The sequence below is a fragment of the Cavia porcellus genome, unplaced genomic scaffold, assembly GCF_034190915.1.
Source record: "Cavia porcellus strain 051 isolate PalLab524CR breed Dunkin Hartley unplaced genomic scaffold, mCavPor4.1 scaffold_20, whole genome shotgun sequence".
Taxonomy (NCBI): Eukaryota; Metazoa; Chordata; class Mammalia; order Rodentia; family Caviidae; genus Cavia; species Cavia porcellus.
In genome coordinates, this window is record NW_026947503.1 from 58,222,063 (window position 1) to 58,243,845 (window position 21,783).

Below are 21,783 nucleotides of genomic sequence, written 5' to 3' on the forward strand. Positions count from 1 at the left end.
GGAATCATGAGCTAAACTGTGTTCCCATAAAATTCATATGTTGGAGTACAACTCCATGTACCTCAGAATGTAACCATATTTTGAGATTAAAACTTTAAAGAGATGATCAAATTCAATTGAAGTCATTAAGATAGGATCCTAATGTGATATTACTGGAGCTCCTTTACATGTGTGTGGTACTAGGGACTAACCCAGAGACTGTGCAGTGAATTATACCCCCAGACCTTTTTTATTTTTTATTTTGAGACAGGATCTTGGTAAGTCACTAAGTTGCCTGAACTGGGCTCAAATTTGCCATCCTCCTGTCTCAGCCTCCCAGAGTGCTGGGGTTACAGGCATGCGCTACCATGTCAGGCTATAACTGGAGGTAGAAAAAGAAGAGGGAAATTCCAGGGATGCACACAGAGAATAATCATTAAACAGTTGGAGGAAGAAGGCCACCTGCAAGCCAGAGAACACCTGCAGAAGCTAAGCCTTTAACTCTGAAGGAAAGACCAAAACACAAGAGCTAAAACTGTAAACCTGTCAGAAGAAAGCAGAGGAGGGAAGCTGCAAGACACAGGCGAGCAATGAGTGTTTCAGATATGACAGAAGAATAAGCAACAAAATAAAAACCAGAGAAACTGGATTTTATCAAAATTAAAAACTTCTGTGAACCAAAAATACTATCAAAAGAGTGAAAAGACAACCCATAGAATGGGAAAAGACATTTTCAAATCGTGTATCTGATGAGGGGTTAGTATCCATAAAGAACTCCTGGAACAACCCAGTTCAGAACTGGTCAAAAGCCTTGAGTAGACATTTCTACAGAGAAGATGAATGAGTAGCCAGTAAGCACAACATGACTATTCACTAATGCAAATCAAAACTGTAAAACACTGCTTCACATCCCTGAAGATGCTACTATAAAAAAGAAAGAAACAGATAACACCAAGTGTTGATTGGGATGTGGAGAAACTGGAACGCAAAATCATGCACCCACCAGGGAAAACACATTGATGGTTTCTCAAAAAGTGAAACACAGTGTTCTCATACAACACAGAAATTTCACTTCTGAGGACATAGTCCAAAGAATTAAAAGCAGAGACTCAGATACTTGTTACTATGATTTCAAGTTTTTGTCTCTTTCCAAACTTCCCCGTGCACCATCACTGGGGAGTGAAGCTAATGGGAAGGCTTAGGTCCCATGGACTGTCCTTACTAAGGGATTCCTGTCACCATGAAAGCCTTGCAGGTGTGGCCTTGTTCTGTCTTGCCCTTTGTTTTCCACCTTGTGAGGATGCAATAGGATAGTTCACACCCAAGTGGGTATTTTATCATGGGCTTTCCAGCCTCCAAAACTGGGCAAGAATATATTTCCATGCTTTATAGAGTTATGCTACTATAACATCTAAAAGTTGATTAAGAAACATACACATCTGCACGCTTCCTGGGGGCAGCCGGTGCACGGGCTGGGAGACGAAGAGCCACAGCCCTCCCACCTGGTAAGCAATGGGCTGATTTGGAGGAAGTCAGGCTGAGATGATACCAACTGCATAAATAATAATAATAACTTAATGCTTGTGTTTGGTTGACCTTTCAGGCCTGCAGCAAAACATTCAGGGCTCCACCACCCCCCTAATTTAGGGACATCCACAGTCAAAAGCACAAGTGCCTCAGTTAGCAGCCCCTTTGCACCGGGCCTATCTGCAGTGTGATTCCTTAATCACAGTCTACTGTCAAATATTTAGGAATACTTTTAATGCTTAGAGATTGTGTGTGTATGTGTGTGTGTGTGTGTGTGTGTGTGTGTGTGTGTGTTGGCAAAATAATCCTAAAATTTTTATGGAAATACATGGACCAAAACGATCAAGGCAATCTTGAAAATAAGATTTATACTTCTGGAGATCAAAAAATACTACACCTATAAAATTATATCTATGTTATCAGCCATAGTAATTCAGACAATGCACTCTTGGCATAAAGATAAGCAGAGTAGTAGAATAGAATCTAGAATCCAAAACCTGACCAGCGGTGTAGACTCAGCTGTCTTATAGCAAAGGCAACCCTGCAACACAGCAGGAAAAGGTGGCCATTTTTACCAAAAGATGTGCTTTCAGTGGGACCCAAAAGGGAAAAGTTAATTGTGACCTCACATCAGACACAAAAACCTATCCCTGAGGGTGCAGACCAGGTGTGGTGGCGCATGCCTGTGTTGAGCAAATGTACAATAAAACAATAAGACTTCCAGAAGAAAGCCCAGGAGAGTGAGCTCACGGATATAAACAGGTTTAACTGGCACGCAGAGAAGACAGTCCTGTGTCCCAGAGTCAAACTCCGACATGTAAAATCCAGTTCCAAACTTGGGCAAACCATTTAACCTTCTTTGGGAGCTGCCCTCACCCGCAATGATCAAGGGACTGTCACAAGCATCAGATAGGGTGACACCTGGGCAGAACGGAGAACAGCACCCAGTGTGGAGCAGGGGCCTGGCAGGAACCACTTGTCAGCCTCTGTGCTTCACGGGGGAGTGCTTGCCTCACTGCACGTGGAAGCCTGGTGTTCAGTGCTTGGCTAGAGACGTCCATAGTGGGTGCATGGCGCCCTGATCCATGGCACATGAAAGGCTTCCAGTCTGACAGTTTCCAGACTCAAATCTAGGGACACTGAAGGGGAAGTGGGAAACCATACTTATCCAGAGAAGTGGTGGGTAACATTTCTTCCCAATTACCAACCACTTCCCATGTGGTTGAGCAGCAAGACACAGCCTGAGAGACCACAGAGACTAAGACAGCCCTGAAGTACACCCTGCACACTGAGATCATTAGAAGAGCATGTGACAGGTGCTGTTGGTACACAGACATGCAATTACGCAGAGACGTACGTGTTGAAGGTGCTGGAGGAGGAGGACATCAAAGGCAGGGAAGAGATGAGACTGAGTCACAGATGTAGCCAGTGCTGCCTGGGACACAACTGCTAGGAGGTGGCAACCTCCGACTCTGGCGTGAGTCGCTCTGTTTGCTTAAGAAACACCCAGGCCTGGAATTGCCTGGGCGGGGATTGCAGGTTTGGACGGGGAGAGCAGAAGAGGAAGTCAGCCGAGGGACACCACCCACGGGCCCTCTCCTGCTGACATCAGGCATCTGCTGGGCACCTTGTCAAGTGACAGCTCTAAGGAGCCCTTTGTATGCTGGGGTGGCGCCACTCAGCCATTTGAGCAAAGGATGGAGGCACCTTCTCTTCAGTAAACCAAACCCTTATCTCATTTCTAGCTCTGGAACAAGATGAAGAACTCTACAAGAGAGAAAGTTCAGCGATCAAACAGGCACTTGATGCTACTAAGCACACAGGAGGACGAAGGACTGGAAGGTCACAGATTCCTCAGTCTGTGGCCCCGTCCCCAGATGATCCTGCATTTCCCCTGGCCCCACCTACTCAGGGTCCCTGACGGAAGCTGGTGAGGATCAGTCGCTGGGTCCCTCGGGCCCCCAGACCCTTCCCTCTCCGTTCCCTGCTGGTTGCATCTGCCTAATTCTAGCATCTCCATCAAAGAACAGTGGGAAAAATACTGAAATGTAATTCACTAAATATCGAGAAAGAGATGGAAACTGATTTTTAATATTTTGTGAGTATTATCATGTTAGCATTCTTCCTGTCTCCTGAGTCTTTCTTTCTAAAAGTTTTAAAACTTTCTCTCTCCGCGTTTGAAATGGTGAAGGCAGCCTGGGCTCAGATCTAGCCTGGCCCTGGCTGAGGACCACTGGGCTGTAAACCTTCTGTTCAGACATGTTCTCAGAGGATTCCATTCTTATGCTCATTTCTTGAATTACTGAATTCCAGATACGATGAAAGAAAAGTACACGAATTCTTCTCTCCCTAGATTATAAATTCCATATTTACAACTGATTTTTTTTGAACAGAACAAATCACCTTTCACCCACAAAACCAGTTCTTCCTATTTTAGTGTAAAAATAACCTGGGCGGGAGGCACCCCTGTCCCCTAGTTGGTCGCCTGGATTCCTGGAGGTCAGCCCTCTGTGCATCCCCACTGTGCACCCCAGCAGCCCCAGGGGTACTCAGGGGTTCACCTGCAGCTTCTTCGGGGGCTCCCTGCCTCGTCTTTCCCCGGGGGCCTGAGCAGCCCTTCCAGCCACCCTCCATGCAGGACAGTCTACCCCAGCCCGAACTCACTCTATCAACAGCTGCCCCGGCCTCTGGCTGCAGGTCCAGGGCCCGGCAACACACACCAGGACCACCGCATTCTTTCCACCACTGTCCAGCACTCCCAGATCTGCAGTCCATACTGGGGACCAGACTTCCTCAGAGTCACCCAGTGTACCCTGATGCTCTTGCTCTTGGCTTTCCACAGCAGAAGCTCCCTCCTGGGAGGCCATTCACTTTCACTGCACCCAGTTTATCCCAAGCTTTGTTTCCCAACCCCACAGTCCATGCTGCCCAGTCCCCAGCGGTCCATATCTGTCTCCTCACAGTGCTTCCACACCACCACCACCCGGCCTGACCCAGCAACTATTCACTTAAACATTCCCCACATGCGTCAAAGTGGTAGTTGCACACCCAGCATGTATATTTCAACAGTTTAGAAGTTAGGTGTGTAAAACACACAAGAGGAAAGAATAAAAAACAAATATGTTTTTAAAACTTTTCACAGCTTTGGATCCAGGGCACAAAACCAGCCCTTTGTTCTTCCCACAAGCCAGTGGCGCGCAGCCAGGGCACTGAGCAGCTTTGGCTTCCTGAATAATCGCAGTAAACATTGTTCGCATGGCTTCTCCAGCACAGGTGCTCCGCGCTGCACTACGGCAGCCCTCGAGCCGCACGGCTCCGCAGAGGCAGGAAACCGAGGCAGGATCTGAGCAAGCCCAGGCCTCAGCAGAGGGAGGCTCTGTTGGCTGCCAGTGGAGCTGAGATTTGCATCTGACATCTGACCCGAGCTCTCTAGCTCTTCACCGTGGCCAGTTCCATGTGAGCCAAGGTGGAGAGGTCAAAGAACTCGACGTTAAAGGTAGCCTGGGGAATTCCTGTACTCAGAAACCCGTGCCCCTGTGCATGCTGCAAGTTGGAGCACATATGAAAACGGTTCTTTTTCTCACTCATCATGAGGGCCCCAGGGGCCTTGAGCAAGTGCATCCCTGTCACTACGCTGCACATTGGGGACAGACGTGCCACTTCCAGGGGCTCCACATGGCCAGCTCTCACCCACGCAGGTGGGAACTGCCCTCCTCCACTAAAGGGAGCAGCTGCACTGGCCCGGGAGCTGGCCAGGGCAGATGGTGACTGCCGTGCCGTCCTCCTGGAGACCCTGAGTGGTGGACACGAACTTTCCAGCTTCGGCTTAACACAATCTCTACTAGTTTATTCTTCTCAGAGGTGCAAAATGGATGCCCTTCACCTAGTGGGTTCAAAGATGTTCTTGAAAATTATGTTTTAAACGGGGTCTCACTATGTAATTCACACTGGTTTTGAACATGCTATGTAGCCCAGTGTGGCCTCAGACTCGTAGCAATTCTTCTGCCTTTGCCTCCATCTGGGATGAACAGGCATGCACCACCTTGTACCCGCAACTCTTGCAAGTTACCTGTACATTCTGTATTTGCTGCCTTTACAACAGTAAGAATCAATCAGATGCTTGTGAGGTTCTTGGACCATAGAAAGATAGAAAACTAAATAGACAGATGCAGACCTGTACATGTGAACCAATAAATGCTTTCACATTCCTTTGAGAAAGTTGAAGGAAGCCTACCTTTTTCTCGTGGGAAATTGTACATCAGGCCTCTTTTTCTGTTTACCAAGTATACCATGGTCAAACTCTAACGAACTTTAGCTAAAAGAGGTCAAGAACAAAAGGTCCAGATTAGTATGGAGGCATCATCAACTCTCCAACAGCACAGAGGACAATAGAAGCGACTGTATGATTTTTTTTTTTTGCCGGACAGAGTAGCTTAGCAACACGTATTTGCTTCCTGTAATAAAACGACGCGTTCCACCAAATGAAAAGTTCCTGCAAGATGAATCACCGGCAAGGCCAGAGTTTCCCTTTGGCATCGTGTGGAACCCTGTAAGATGGTCATAACTACCGTCCTAGAGGAAAACACATCCAGAGCAAGACCGAGGCCTGAAATGGAAAAGCTCCAGCCCGAGAGCCCGCAGACCCAGGGCGAAGAGGGCCACGATGCTCCTCCATGTGGTCCTTATTTGTGTTGTGGTGACCACCTCACTGTCCTCAATCAATGGAAAATGCTGGCGTGTTGTGGTCATGTTGACTTTGGGGAAGAGCCTGAAGTCTCACAGAGCCAGACCCAGGAATAAGGAGGATGGGGGCGCACTGTGACATTTTTAGGACCCGGCCTGAACGCTCGGCAGCAGCGTTCACTGTGTTTTTGATCACACCTCGTAAAGACACTCATGGAAGAGGATTTCCAGAACTGCTTCAGAAAGTAGAAAAAATGATGGGAGACATGTGTTGGAAGTGAGGGAAAGTCTGTTTTAATTTTATGAAAAAAAATAAAGAAGCAAGGGAAACACCCAAAATGCTTCCGCCAAATTCAGCTGCAAACATAGGATAGTGGACCCACAGAAACCACAAACCAGCTGGTGGTGGCTCACGCCTGTAATCCCAGCACTTGGGAAACTGAGGTGGGAGGATCATTTCGAGTTCAAGACCAGCCTGCGCTACAAAGTGAGCTCAAGGCCAACCTGAACTGCATAGCGAGACCCCACCTCAAAAAAGACCAAAAAAAATTATGAAAAGATAGAATTTCTTAAGAAAGTAACAAGAGAATAACAATAGTAAATACAATGTGCATCGTTATCTTCAAAGAAATTGCTCAGAGTATAGGAAGTAGGCAAAAAATTCTCACAAAAACACAATATTTTGAGGGGAATTAATGGCAATGTTTTTCACTGTATAAGTTGGGTGGGTTTTTCTGTTCTTTTGAGACAGGGTCTCACTATGGAGCTCAGGCTGGACTCAAACTCACAGCAACCCTCCTGCCTCAGCCGCCCAAGCAAGCACTAGGTTTACAGGTGTGTGCTACCACCCCCAGCTGTGATAAATTTTTAAATGTTAACATTCATAGCAGTTTTCACTCATGCCATGTGTTTATACTGCTGTTCAATCAACATCTAGAACTCTTATTTTTCAAAACTGAAATTCTCTACCCATTACACAGTGAGAGTCCCATTCCTTCCCCCACAGCCCCTGGCAACCACCGTGCTGCCTTCTCTTTGAATCACAGTGTCAGGCTTATCTCATTGAGCACAGTGTAATCAAGGCCCTCCACCTTACAGCAAGCATCTCAAAACTCTTTCCTTTTAACGCACTGAACAGTATTCCACATTGCATACCTCTTGTCACATCCACAGAATATTTGGGTGAGGTGAGGGGAATAAGAGTCCAACAACGTAGGCTAGGCCTGTAATCCCTGCAGTCAGGAGGCTGAGGCAGGAGGATCAAGGCCAGCCTGGGCTATGAGGTGAGTTCAAGAGCAGCCTGAAATACATAGTGAGATCCTGAACCCAAAAAAAGACCAAAAAATAAAAAGGCCCATAATGTACCTTTCCTTCCTCTCCAAACCCTATGAAACAAACGTGATGCCTGAGATATAACTTTGTCTCTTGACCCCCAGAAAACTCCTTAGGAAAAGCCTCCTTTCCCTCCGAGCTGGGAACCCCCGGATCCTGAGTGGGGCCCTGCATTTCAAGACGGTGAGAGTTGAGTCTCATTGCTGCACCTTTGCTTTTTCTGAGGAGAATCTTCTCACATCTCTTCCAAGGAGTCTTCCACCCCACCCCACATGCCTGAGTCCATCACGACCCCGCTCCCTGCTGCGCCCTGAATTCTGAAGCGCCAGCTCCCTCGGAGGACAGTCAGAGGGTCCCCCCACAGCTGTGCCTGGGCTTCACGCAGCACAGCTTAAAGTATCGCAGTAGCACCAGAAGCAAGAGAAACACCCAAAATGCTTCCGCCAAATTCAGCTGCAAAAATAGGATAGTGGACCCACAGAAACCACAAACCAAAATCAGGTTTTCGGGCACTCGCCTATAATCCCTGCACTCTGGGAGGCTGAGACAGGAGAATCACAAGTTTGAGCCCAACTTCAGCAATTCAGTGTCCTTTCTCAAAATAAAAGAAAGGAAAATGTGTTCAGGGCTGGGGATGATGTGGCTCCCTGTGAAGGCCCTGAGGTTAATCACCAGTGCTGAAGAGGACAGGGAGGCAGGGAGGAAACCCCCGGCTCAGGTCTGCCTGAGAGCAGCGGCCCTGCAGGACCAGCTCCCGGCTAAGGTCCGGGAGCCCCGTCCCACTCCTTGCGCCTGGAGCCTGTGGCCAGCCTGACCCTCCTGCCCGCCACGGTGCCCGCCACGGTGCCACCTGTAGCACAGCGGGACGGGGAGCCCAGGGCGGCACCCCCTGCTTCCTCCAGGCTCTGGGCTCTGCGCCCCGTCCAGGCCCTGCTCCCCACTTGGTCCCCAGCCCTCCTCTCAGCGCTGCAGCTTCTCAAGTGTCCTCAGTCCCAGCCCTCCGAGTGCTGTAGAATGTTCTAGAAGTGTGCGTGTGGCTCTCTGCAGAGCCCCCCAGCTCTCCACTCTCCCAAGGCCCCGTCCTCGTTCAGCTGGCCACAAGGTCCCCTTGTCTCCTGGTCAGCCGGTCCCCTGGTCACCTGGTCAGCAGGTCCCCTGGTCACCTGGTCAGCTGGTCCCCTGGTCACCTGGTCAGCTGGTCAGCTGGTCAGTTGGTTTTACCTGAGCTGCACCTGCCTCTAGCAGGCTCACTCCTGGGCTGTCATGACCCGGAGGGCAAAAACGCAGATGCAAGTGAAAATGCGGGGACCAAAGGCCAGGCCAGGGCCGGGGACCCCAACCTCACACCCTAAAACCCGCACCACTGCAGCCACCGTGTCCCGCTGATTAGGGGACCCATGGGGACCCCAAGGCACCTTTGCAGATGGGTATGGAACACACAGGAGGGGACCGTGGCCCTAGTGAGAGGGAAGGTGAGAAACTGTCCAGCATGTGTCCCTCTAAGCCAAGGGCTCTCAGTCTGCCTCCCTGTGTAACCATGGCGACCCTGGCCCCACACACACCTCGCCCCACTGGGCCAAACCGGGTACCCTGTCACCGCTGAGGACGGAACCTCCTGGGTATCACCTTCCTCACCCCGTGAGCTCGGCCCAAAGCCTTGGAGACCCAGCTGTGCCCTCTGCGAGCACAGCAGCGGTGGAATGCGGGCGCCGGAGTGCACCCTGCTGGTGCGGGCAGAATACGCAGCACTTGCCTGGTCCATAAGATGCACCCCATTATTAGTACTTCATCACCGTTTTTTCCCCACTCCTCATCTCCCAGGCGGTCTGCCCTGGGGTGCCCAGCTGTGATGCCCAGGGAGCACAGGACCGCCAACCTGCTCCGTCCATCCCCACCTGCACACAGGCCAGCCTAGATCAGAGCACCGATGCACCGCTGTACTTCTTCAATACAAAGGACCTCAAGTGCAGGGCTCCTTCCCTGTTCACGCATTCTCTTAACTCTCTGAACGACTCTGAAATTCAGGATAACTTTTTCTATTTTGAAAATGAGGAAACAAAGCTAAAGGTAGTGGCACACACCCTGGCACTTGGGAGGCTGAAGCAGGAGGATCACCATGAGTCTGAGGCCAGCCTGGGCTCCACAGTGAGACCTTATCTCTAAACACACATACATACACACACGCATAGGAGGAAACTGAAACTTACAAGACTTTTTGGAGAAAGACACACAGTTAAAAATAACAGAAAGGAGGGGAGAGATTGACCCTAAAGGCAAAACCTGACCTCTAGAGTCACCAAGCCTTCAAAATGATGTTTTCAGTGTTGATTTAATTATTTGCTTTTTTAAGACAGGGTCTTGAACTCATGATTAAAGCAACCCTCCTGCCTCAGCCTTCCCAGTAGCCGGGACTGCAGGCGTTTGCTTTCTTTCTTGTCCTTTTTTTTTTAACCCATTTTTTTCAAAGAGAAAAAAAGTAAAACAAAATTTCAAAACACATCAGTGAGGGAGTAACAATGGTACACTGCACATTGTCACCCCCAAATTATTCACCCAGAGCACAAGACATCTGCATTCAATTGTCTGAACAACACCAGCACAAATCTTTCTCTTCAGTGATCTCAGAGAAAGCAGCAGCATAACTATCTTATCTTTTTATATACATTACAATATACATATGCATATGTTGTTTCTTTCAGCTTCTCACATTAGTGAGACAATACGATGCTTACACATGTGTGTCTGATTTATTTCACTTATGAGTATGATCTCAAGTTGCATCCATTTACTTATAAAAGTGTCCAATTTATCCTTCTTTATGGCTGAGTAGTACCCCATTGTATAAAAATACTCCCTCTTTTTTATCCATTCTTCAGTTGATGGTCATGTAGGTTGCTTCCAAGATCTGGCTATTACAAATTGTGCTGCTATAAATCTGGGTGCACACATACGTGGTATGCTTAATTCTTTTTGAAAGATATCCAGAAAGGGAATAGCTGGGTCGAATGGGACATCTAGTTCCAGTTTTTTGAGGAATCCCCACACTGATTTCCACAGTGGTGCACCAGTCCACACTCTCACCCACAGTGAGAAGGATTCCTTCTCCCCACAGCCCCTCCAGCATTTGTTATTGCTTGATTTCTTGCTGACAGCCATTCTTTCTGGGATGAGATGGAATCTCACTATTGTTTTAATTTCCATCTCTCAAATGACCAGTGATGCTGAACGTTTTTTCACGTATTTATTTGCTGTCTGTATTTCTTCATATGACAAGTGTGTATTTATCTCAGATGCCCATTTTTGGGTTGGGTCTCTAAATCTTGAAAGACTGACTTTTTTGAATCCTTTATATATTCTTGATAGTAATCCTTTGTCTGAGGTACCACAAATATTTTTGTATATATTTGTGGGTTATCTCTTCACTCTGTTGTTGGTTTCTCTTGCTGTGCAAAAGCTTTTCAATAGGATGAGATCCCAGCTGTTGATTCTCTGTGATAGTTCCTGTGCAATCAGGGTTTTGTTCATAAAGTCTTTGACTACACCAGTGTCTTTAAGAATTTTACCTACTCTGTCTTCCAGAAGATTTAATGTTTCTGTTTTAATATTAAGATATTTCTAGCTGGGGCGGGGATTTAGCTCAGTGGCACAAGCACCTGGCTGGCAAGCGCAAGGTCATGAGTTCCACCCCCAGTACAAAAAAAAAAAAGATATTCTGAGCTAAAGTTTCCAGGACTACATTGAATATGAGTAGAGACAGTACACATCCTTGGCTTGTTCCTGATTTTAGAGACATAGTTTCCAGTTTTTGTCTATTTCATATGACAAATTGGTTTATCATGGATGGCTTTTTATCAGATTGAGATAAAGACCATATATTATGATTTTCTGTAGGGTTTTTTTATCATTAATGAGTGCTAGATTTTGTCAAAAGCTCTTTCTGCACCTATTAAGGTGCAGATGATCATATGATTTTTGTCCTTGGCTCTGTTAACACAGCATATTACATTTATGGATTTGCATATGATAAACCATCCCTGCATCACTGGGATGGATCCCACTTGATCATGGTGTATAATGTTCCTGACAATTTGCTGTAGTCTATTTGCCAGTATCTTATTGAGGATTTTTGCATCTGTTCATTAGGGAGATTGGCCTGAATTCTCTTCCATAGTTGGTTCCTTCTCTGGTAATGCTTGCTTCCAGGAATGAATTTGAGAGTATTACTTCCCTTTCCACTTCATTAAAGAGTCTGAGGAGTATGGGTATTAGGTCTTCTCTAAATTTCTTGTAGAATTCAGCAGTAAATCTGTCAGGGCCTGGGCTTTTCTTTGTTGATAGGTTTTTAATTATATCTTTGATTTCATTCCTTGGTATTGGGTTATTTAGGGTTTTTAATATGTTCTTGTTTCAGCTTTGGTAATTCCTGTGTATCAGGAATCTGTCCATTTCTAATGTACTTTCCAACTTGTTAGAATACAAGTTTTCAAAGCAAGTATGTATGATCTTCTGAATTTCTGCAGGGTCTGATGTGACTTCACCCTTTTCATTCTGAATTGCATGGATTTGGGTCTTTTCTTTCCTTCATTAGATAAGGTCAGTTAAGGGTTTGTCAATTTATCTACTCTTTCACAAAACCAACTCTTCAATTCATTGATTCTTTGTTTTTTAGTCTCCATTGCATTAATTTCTGCTCTGATCTTTATACTTCTTTCCCTTATACGAGTTTTTGCCTTTGCTTGTTCTTCTTTTTCTAGAATTTTGAAATTCACCATTAAATTGTTTATATGAGGTTGTTCTGTTTTCCTGATAGAGACATTTACTGCTATAAATTTACCTCTTAAGACTTTCATTGTGTCTCACAAGTTCTGGTATGTTTTATTATCATTCAACTGTAAAAACTGTCTATTTTCATCTTTAATTTCACCTGTCACTCGTTGGTTGTTCAGTAGGGTGCCTCTTAATTTCTATGTGTTTATGAAGTTCTTGTGGTTTCCTTTGGCATGGATTTCCAATTTCGTTGCACTGTGTTCTGACAGTACGTATGGGACAATTTCAATTTCTTACATTTACTTAAGCATGTTCTGTGAGCCAGTATGTGGTCTATATTGGAGAATGTTCCATCTGCAGCTGAGAAGAATGTGTATCCTGATGTTGTAGGGTGGAACATTCTATAGACATCTACTAAACCCATTTGTTCAAAAGTTTTAGTTTAGCTCTAATATTTCATTACTGATGTTTTGTCTAGCTGATCTGTCTTTTTGTGTCAATGGGATATTAAGTTCTCCCAATACAATTGTATTAGTGCTTACTTGATTTTCCATGTCCATTAGTAATGGTTTTATATAGCTGGATGCACTGGTATTTGTTGCATATGTATTTATGATTGTTATCTCTTCCTTTTGGATTGTTCCCTTTATGAGAATATAGTGACCTTCTTTGTCTCTCTTAACCAGTCTTGGTTTAAAATTCACTTCATGTGCAAATAAAATAGCTGCTCTTGCTTTTTCCTGGATGCTGTCACATGGAGTATTATTTTCCATTCTTTGACTTTCAGTGTATGAATTTCTGTTTGAACTGTTTCTCGTATGCAGCATATTGTTGGATTTTGCTTCTGATCCATTCTGCCAGTCTTTGCCTTTGGTTGGTGAATGGAGACCATTAACATTGATGGTTACAACTGACATGTATTCACTTACCCTTGTCATGTTATAATCCTCCCGGCCCCCTTTTCCCCACTCCCTCTAATTGTTTGTCTTCCTTGGTGGATTCCTTTTGTTGGGATTCATGAAGCTATAGTCTTTATTATCTCTTTCCAGAATGTCCTTCAGAACATTTTAGAACATTTGGGTTTGGTGGTCACCAATTTCCTAAGATGTCCTTTGTCATGGAAGTATCTTATTTCCCATCAATTCTGAACCACAAACCAGCCACTGGGTGGCCTCATTTACAAATGAGGAAACTGAGGCACAGGTGCTGCTAATCAACAGGCTAAGGGAAGCAGACCCAAACTCAAGTTCAGCAGCCAGCTGGTTTGATTCCTTCTAAGTCTGGCATGCCTCTCTCCATTTGTTTTATTTATTCATTTATTTATAAATATTTTATATTTAATAATTCTTTTTCTTATTCATTTTTAATCACAGCACTAGGGCTAGAAAGAAAATACAGAGATAAAATTTGACACTACTAGGAAAAAGTGTTAGACAGACTCATTGTCCCACTCAAAACCGAAATTCACCCGCCGAAGTCACATGGGTGCTTCCCACAAAGGTGGCACAGCACATAGTCCTTACCACTAAGCAATCTGGAAAAGCCTCCGCCCGGGTCTGCCTCTTCCCTCCGCCCAGCCAGGCTGCCTGTGTGCGCCCTCTCGGTGGTTCTAGGACTCACCCACCTGCGGTCTCCCTGGCCCCACACCACCCATAAGCTCTGCCCAGTCCGGCGCCTTCCGTCCACGTGTGTGTCCACCTGGGGTCCCCTCAGGTGGAGCAGCTCAGGTGGTTTCTGCTTCGTGGCTGCTGTGGACACCTGTGTGCAAGTGTCCAGTGTCCCAGGGAGGGATCAACACCGCCCTGACCACAACGGTGTCCACTGGGGGCGGTGACCGCGTTTTTATTACCGTGATGTTTAATTCCCGCCCAGCCCCCTCGCTCTCAGGATTTGCTTCCTCAAAGTGAATCTCACAAATTAGGGGGGCTAGCGAGAGGCCGCCCTAAAGCCGGATGGAACTCAAGGTCCATTCATTTTCAACCAAGATGAAAAATTTGTGGCTCAGCCAGGGAGGCCGTGGAGGTGGGAAAAGAGAGGACTCCTGCCCCTAAGGGACCTGACCAGCGCCAGCCCACCCCACCTCTCCCCCATCTCACCCCCCACCTCCACCCTCCCGTCTCGCTTCCCACCCCCTCTCCCACCCAAGACCCAGGAGGACACGGAGCTGCGGCTGGGGAACCTGAGCACAGGGCCTGGCTGTGCTCTGCTGTCTGTGCCCTGTGGTGCATGAACACTGCACCTCCCAGGGCTCCCCGGAGGCAGGAGCAGGGCTGGACTGGGGTCCCAGCTCCTTCAACCCCCACCTTCCATGCTGGCTTTTATGCCTGAAAGATTTTTCTTATTTTATTTTATTTTATTTTATTTTATTTTATTTTATTTTATTTTGGTACTAGACTGGACCAAGGGCCTTCACACTGGGCTGTCCCCAGCCCTTGTTTATTTTGAGCCAGCATCTTCCTAAAGTGTCCATGCTGGGCAGGAACCTGATCACACCCTCCTGCCTCAGCCTTCTGAGCATCTGAAAACCCCTCACCTGGCTGAACTCACATTTCTCTACCCCAATATTTTGAGTCATCTGAGGATGGAAGATGTTGATACCCACGATGCCACTGCAGACCCCAGCCCTGGTGCCCACTGGGAAAGCCAGCTGAGAAAGGGCTTATCTGGAGCCGGAGGCAGACACAGGGCAGCCCCGTGAGCCCCATGCAAAGGAGACCCTCGCTTCCCATCCTTGTCAGACAGGGCCATTAAAGCCCGGGAGCCCACTCAGGGGAGGTGTCTCCCCTCTGGGCACCACCAGGCCCCGGCAGGAAGCAGTCCCCCAGCAGCAGCTATTTAGAGCCCTGTGGTGCCAGGCACCTGACCCTGGGAGCCAAGCCTAGGATGACGTCCCTCGCTGGACACCGTCAGTCACCCCAGGGGCTGCTGACAGCTCTGGGCACAGCCCCTAAAATAGCTGATCAAGAGGTGGCTGGCTTCTACCAGGCACGGCCTGTTCTCGATCGGCGCCAGGTGACGTCACTAGAGTGGCTCCTGGCAGCCAGGGACACTTTCCTGGAATGCGGTCCCCTTGGCCCTTTCACCAAGCTGCCCACCGTAGGGCAGGGCCAGAGCCACTGGCCAGGCAGCAGTTTCGCCTTCTGTCTCAAGGGAGGGGACCCCAAAACACTGGTTCAGAGGGTGGCGGTGTCCTCAGCACAGGGACATCAGCACCTGCCACTTCCGGGCTGCACACCTCCAGGGACAGCTGTGAGGTGAGGGAAGGCAACAGAGACCAGGAGGAGGTGGCCAAGCCTCTGGACACCTCAGCTTCCTGCAACAGAGGAAGAAGCCATGTAGCTGAGGCCACCAGCTTCCAGACATGGTGTCGCATGGCTGTGATCCCAGCACTCTGGGGGCTGAGGCAGGAAGACCCCTTGAGTCTGAGGCCGGCCTGGTTCCCAGAGCGAGACCTTGTCTCAAAGAAAGGTGGGGGCTTCAAGGCAGCAGCGTGAAGTGCTGAGAACCAGACCTGGGGCTTACGCCCCTCAGGTTTGCCCCCTAATTCTGTCCTTTCTTTCCCCCAGGCCAGGTGTGGCCCTCACCCCAGCCACATCTGTGGCCAGGGTTGGCCTGGGAGGCTTCTGTGGAGAACTCGGTCAACACCTCAGTGAACTGCTGTCACTTTTAGAGCCTTTTTATGACTGGCCCGGAATAAGTGATCCCTAAGTATATGTTACAGAATTTAAAACGCAACTGCCAGCTCGACTCCGGGGAGGACTCCCTGTCACCACCACACAAGCCTCTGTCCTGGGTCCCAGCACTGACACCTCAACCTGCAGCCGGGCTCGTGGAACAAGGGGCAGAAGCCACCAGGAGCAATGACAAGTCCCAATGGCCCAGCGGGGCAGGCGCGGCTCGTGGTAACACACAGGTGCAACGTGTGCATGGCCTGGGCTTGGATCCCCGCACCCACACAAAGCCAGACAGACAATGAACCAGTCATGGAAGTGCACACCTGTCATCCCTGCACTCGGGAGGCTGAGGCAGGAAGATCACAAGTTCAGAGTCACCCTGAACTACATGGCCAGGCCTGTCCCCAAAGCACAAGAATGGACCTTCAGGCAGTACAAAAGTACAAAACTTCCTTCCCCCAAAAAAAACAGTGCCACCCAGGCAGACCCTGCCATTGTGGCACCCTCTCCCTCCCTGTGATCAAAAGGCAAAGAACGCCTGGGATTTGGGGTGCTCTTCTGTTTGTTTCTTTCTTTTTGAGACAGGGTCTCACTCTGCAGTTCAGGCTGGGCTTGAACTCACTTTGTAGCCCAGGCTGGCCTCAAACTCCAGCAATCCTCCTGCCTCAGCCTCCCAAGTGCTGGGATTACAGATGTGAGTCACCATGCCTGGCCTTGGGGTGCTCTTCTGAAAGGACCTTTGGAAAGCAAAAAAGTCTGCTCTCTAAACCCCTAAATATCTGGAGCTCATCAGCAGCTTTCAGGACAGACTGCTCTGTCCAGAGCAGAAAGCAACTTCCGTCCGTCCAGGGAAGCCCGGGTGGGGATCTGCGTCCTTGGGCCCAAATGCGTCGGTCGCACGTCTGCTTCTCAGCATGAAGCTGTGTCACTGATGGGTCACAGAAGAAACCTGGCTTTTCCGAGCAAGGCGATGCACGAAGCCACACTATAACCCCAGGCCCAGGGGAGCACCTGTGAAAACACTCCCACCCAGACCTGCCACCACCTGTGCACCAGCTGTCATCACCCTGGGCTGGGAGGGGAGGCCGGGACCTCTTGGCCCACAGCAGGGCCCGGGCGGGGACAGTGGCACTGGCTGTGACCGCACGTGTGCCAGGCGCACTCTCTGCCCACGCCACCCCCTCTAATTAGTATTTTGTTAACTAAGTGTCACGGCCAGGAGGGTCCCCACCTGCAGCTGTGATGGGAGTTTCTAGGACACAGCTGCCACTGGGACACAGGGCAGCTTCCTTTACTGCCACTTTGAGGCGCATGAGGAGAGAAACAGGATCATAAAACCGGACACAGACGTGGGCCAAACGCCTGCTGAGGCACACCGAGGAGAGGGAAGCCTGTGTAAGCACAGTGCAGGGCCGAGCCAGCCCCCTTCCTCATCCCAGGTGAAGCCACTGCAGAGTCCTCTTTAGCCAGATGGGGCACTGCACACCTGTCATCCAGTAGAGGCTGAGGCAGGAGGGTCTCAAGTTCTAGTCCAGCCTGCAAAACTTAGCAACTTAGGAGATGTGGCTCAGTGCAGCAGCCCTACGTTCAATCCCTGGTGCCAAAAAGGAAAAACAAAATCTTTTTAACTCACAAAACTAATAAATGGTCAAGGGCAGCCAACTCATTCCTTCTCTTAACGAACACACATTTGGCCTCTGCCCCAGCCAGGCAGCTTCTGCAGGGCCGCACCAGACTCTGTGGCCAGGGGGACCACTTCTCCCCAGGAGGCTGCAGGAAAGCGGGGAAGCCAGGTGTCACCTCTGTCTGCAACACGAAGGAGCTCTGCTTGTGATCACAGAATGCAGCCGCATTGTTCTGCTAAAGAAGGTCCAGTGAGCAGGGCGTGGGGAGCACGCTGTGACCCCAGCACCCAGGAGGCTGAGGCAGGAGCACTGCTGTCGGCATGAGGCCAGTCTGGGCTACAGAGTGAGTTCAAGGACAGCGGAAACTACATAGTAAGACCCTGCCTCAAAAACAAAACAAGAAAAAAACTAAAGCCACCCAAACCTTTTCCTCCCATACGTCATGGCTGCCAGGTATTTAGTCCCAGAAAATAGGGCTCTAATTCTGTATTTGTGAAATTTCTTCTGAGTCTATCATCATTTCAAAATACAAAGTACAAAACTTCCAGAACAGCAGTATACCCCTGTAATCACAACACTCTAGGAAACTGAGGCAGGTGGATTCCAAGTTTAAGTCCAGTCTGGGAAGTTTAGGAAGACCCTGTCTCAAAATCTAAAAAGAGCTGGGATGGATCTTAGTGGAAGGCCCTTTTTGCTCTTTTTTTTTTTTTTTTTTAACTTTTTAACTTTTTATCGGTACTAGGGATCGAACTCACAACCGACTGGTTGCAAGGCAGGTGCTTATGCCGCTGAGCTAAATCCCCAGCCCCTGTGAAGGCCCTTTTTAAAATTCTCATTATTACAAAAGAAGAAGAGGAAGAGGAAGAAGAAAAGCAGAAAGGAGAAAGAAAAAGAAAAGAGAAGGAAGGAAGGAAGGAGAAAAAGAAAGAAAGAAAGAAAGAAAGAAAGAAAGAAAGAAAGAAGAAAGAAAGAAAGAAAGAAAGAAAAAAAGAAAGGAAGGAAGGAAGGAAGGAAGAAAGAAAGAAAGAAAGAAAGAGAAAGAAAGAAAGAAAGAAAGAAAGAAAGAAAGAAAGAAAGAAAGAAAGAAAGGAAGCCCAAGGCTGGGCATGGTAGCACACATATATACCCCAGGGCTCAGGAGGCTGAGACAGGAGGGTGGCTGTGAGCTCAAGGCCAGCCTGGGCTGCACAGAGAGCTCAAAGATGTCTCTGAACAGGAAGAGAGGAGGAGGAAGGGGAAGGCTCTCCCTTGCACCCTCAGCGCTCTGGAAGAAGAGTGACACCTCCGAGCAGACAGAGGACCCTGGAGATGCAGGTCCTGTGTCCTAGCTGAGGCAGGTGCCCCCTCTCTGGACCGCAGAGCCCCCTCACCTTCTCCACGCCCTTCTCCTGCCCACCAGGTCGCTCTCTCTGCCAGTGCAGGCTCAGCCATCACCAGGCACTTGGCCCTCGGCTCCCGGCACCCGCCGCTCGGTTAGTTCACACCTGGCCACCCTGCGCGCCTCCTTCCCACCACTTCTGCTCCCGGGACATCAGGCAGGGGACTCAGAACTCAGTGCCAGCCCTCCGTGTCCCCCGAGCTGCCTTCCTCTCGCACTCAAGCCCACCAAGCGGGCAATCGCCACCGTACTCCTTCCTTGGAGCCTTCAGGACACTGACACCACGCAGTGTCCACCATGTGAACAATGCCCGTGTGCACTGAGTGCCTACTGTGTGCTAGACTCTGCCAGGCTGTCCAACCTGCAGGCCCCAGCAAACACCCTGGCTCCTCGGAACTGAGTGAAGAAGAATTGACTTAGCCACATGTAAAATACATAACAGTTAACACAAATAACAAAACTGCCTCTTTAAAGGTGTTTTGTGTGGGGTACAGTGGCACACACCTGTGATCCAAGCAATGGGGAGGCTGAGGCAGGAGGGTCCCTACAAGTTCAAGGTCCGGCCTGAGCTACACAGCAAGACCTTATCTCAAAAAGTTAAATTAAACTACATTTTTTAAAAGTAGTTTTTTTTTTTATTATATCACAGGTATGTATGTGCAACTTGTGAAGTGCAGGCCAGGCACAACATGAAGCAAAGAATAAAAGTTTATTCTCAAAAGTAAGAAAGAAAACACCCAAACTCATTTCAGTTTCATCTGGACACTTTCTTTCTGGCTATAGTCTTGTTTGTTTTTTTGTTGAGACAAGGCCTCACTCTGCAGCCCAGGCTCACCTCACACTCAATGGTGTCCTCCTGCCTCTGCCTCCTGGGTGCAGGGGTAAAGGCAATGCCACCACACCTGGGTCCAGCTCCACCACTTTAAACCCGAGGAAGCCTCACACAGCTGCCTTTGCCTGGAACCTGGAAGGTGGGGCTGGCATCCCCAAGCAACCTCTGCCCCACCCCTATGAGGTCCCTGCATCCCCACAGCAGGAGCTCTGTCTTAGCCCCCACTTCCTCTGCAGAATCCCTGTGCTCTCGGGCCGTGGGCAGCCGGGATCTGGAACTCAGTCAGGGAAAAATGTTACCTTGGGAAACGCCAACCTGCCTATAACACAGAGCCCCTTTTTCTGACTCCAACCTCAACAGCTGGTGAGGGGAGGGGTGGGGAGGACAGGCAGGGGGACGCCAGCTGATTTGGAGCTGTCCAGGCAGGCGTGCAACCTCACCTCCTCCTGGCTCCAGTCGTGGTCACAGCAGAGGACCCAGGAAAGGAATATGAGGAGCCCATGGTGTGGGACAGCTGGCAGCTGGTGTCCCCACCCCGAGCTCTCCGTGTCTGGGAGGCCCAGCTGGCCTGTCCCGGGTGTCACAGGCATCACACACAGCTGGAGCAGACCTGGGAGAACAGCTCACTCCTGATGTGACTTTCTAGCAACATGACAAGGAAAAATAAACCCCTGAGTCCTGGTGCCAAGAGCCGTCCGCAGGCCCGTCGGGAACCTGTCCTCTGAGGCCCACGCAGCCCGGAGCCCACTGCAGCCTGACATCTGCCACTTCCTTCTCACCCTCCGGCCACCAGGATGCAAACAGGCCGAGAAGGTCGTGCAACTTCCTGCGGCCACAGAGCTGAGGCCGGGCCACCGCAGGGCTGGGGCCGGGGCTAGAGCAGAAGAGGCTGTGTTGGGGCAGCCCGGGGAGGAAGTCTCATTTCCGAGTCTACCAGGACCCGCAGGAAGTCGGTGTTTGGCTGCTGTCACATCTGGGTCATCCCCTCTGGTGACAGTCACACTGCGTGGAGGGGGGGAGGGGAGAGAAAAGGTTTTCTCACTCCTCACCCAAGCAGCAGCATCGCCGGCCCTAGAAGGTCCCGTGGTGTCCTCGGCCACAAAACCCAGGGCCAGGTGCCATGACAGTGTGGCTGTCCCCTGCCGGAAGGCTGATGACACCACATGACCGAAAACAGGACAAAAGACGGATGTCTGCAACCCACTCCTCCATGGCTGCAGCAGGGCCATCCGGCACGTTTGGTTTTGGTTTTGGTTTTGGTTTTTCCCTGATTTTCCATTTATTTCTTTTTTTCCCCAGGACTGTGGTTGGATAACTGTACCTCTGAGGCTGCTGTGTTTTATTTATGTGGAGACCGTCCTGCTGTGCAGTTCAGCCAGCCCCAAATCCAGCCTCCTTCCCCGGCCCCCAAAGGCTGGGGTTACAGGTGTGCACCGCCACGAGCAGCCTCCTTCCCTGGCGCTCCTTTGACTTTTATTTTGAGATGAGGTCTTGCTAAGTCATCAAGGTCACTTCAAACTCAGAGTGGCTGGGGTTACAGGGCCACGCCACCCTGTCCAGCTGAGTGTCTGCTTCTGTCTAACACCACACTTTCAGTTAATTTCTGTTCTGTCAATTTCCATTTGTCCAAAAAAAGTCTGGCATGCTTCATGAATTTGCGTGTCACCCTTGTGCGGGGCCGTGCTGATCTCCTCTGCCTTGTTCCAGTTTTAGTACCCGTGGTACCGAAGCAGCGAGCACTCGGTGCATGGTGGAGGGGGCTGGGGGAGCAAGGCATTTGGGGACCATTGTTAGCTGGAGAAAAAACACAGAGAAGCAGCTCGGTTGCCCAAGATCCTGCGAGCACTTTTACTCATTACGCTTGTTATTGTTGTGATGGAGCCGCCCTCCTACACATCCTTCCTTGCTCCTGGCAGGAGATGAGTCTGATCAAAAGCAAAGCGCGTTCAATCTCCTTTCCAGTGCCGAAGGCCGGGCGGGTGCAGT

General features: G+C 49.3%; 1 non-coding gene across 1 annotated transcript; it reads right to left on the reverse strand.

Moving 5' to 3' along the window:
- Nucleotides 1–21,428: 21,428 nt before the first annotated feature.
- LOC111758081 (U6 spliceosomal RNA) lies at nucleotides 21,429–21,537 on the reverse strand. Its single transcript, XR_002792316.1, has one exon. It is a non-coding gene; the product is annotated as a U6 spliceosomal RNA (small nuclear RNA).
- Nucleotides 21,538–21,783: the final 246 nt, after the last annotated feature.